Below are 864 nucleotides of genomic sequence, written 5' to 3' on the forward strand. Positions count from 1 at the left end.
CCTGGGCTGAAGTGCAGTGGCCGGATCTCAGCTCACTGCAAGCTCCGCCTCCTGGGTTTACGCCATTCTCCTGCCTCAGCCTCCCGAGTAGCTGGGACTACAGGCACCCGCCACCTCGCCCGGCTAGATTTTTGTATTTTTTAGTAGAGACGGGGTTTCACCGTGTTAGCCAGGATGGTCTCGATCTCCTGACCTCGTGATCCGCCCGTCTCGGCCTCCCAAAGTGCTGGGATTACAGGCTTGAGCCACCGCGCCCGGCCTAATCCATTTTTTTCAGGTGGAGTTTTGCTCTTGTTGCCCAGGCTGGAGTGCAATGGCGTGATCTCAGCTCACTGCAACCTGTGTCTCCCGGGTTCAAGTGATTCTCCTGCTTCAGCCTCCCAAGTAGCTGGGATTACAGGTGCCCACCACGATGCCCTAATAATTTTTTTTTTTGATGTTTTTAGTAGAGAAAGGGTTTCGTCATGTTGACCAGTCTAGTCTTGAACTCCTGACCTCAGATGATCCACCAGCCTCATCCTCCCAAAGTGCTGGGATTACAGGCGTGAGCCACCATGCCTTTGATTACAACTGTCATAAGATCTTGCGGTCATTGAGAATAACTCATGTGGTTTATCAAAAACACCTTATTATTCCATTAAAGTTACTAAGTAGAACAAAAATGATTATAAAGATGCTTCAAAGAATAGGTTCCAATTTAATTGGCTAAAATATTTGCATATATAATCATTATTACCAAATGTGGGGTTGGCATCAAAATATGGATGATCAAAAATAATTTCTTAAACAGATTATTCTATGTTGTGTGTAAGGATAGAAGAGTCTTTAATTATTTTTCCAAAATGAAGTCTGAGATCTTTAGCC

Source organism: Piliocolobus tephrosceles, chromosome 9, assembly GCF_002776525.5.
Source record: "Piliocolobus tephrosceles isolate RC106 chromosome 9, ASM277652v3, whole genome shotgun sequence".
Lineage (NCBI taxonomy): Eukaryota > Metazoa > Chordata > Mammalia > Primates > Cercopithecidae > Piliocolobus > Piliocolobus tephrosceles.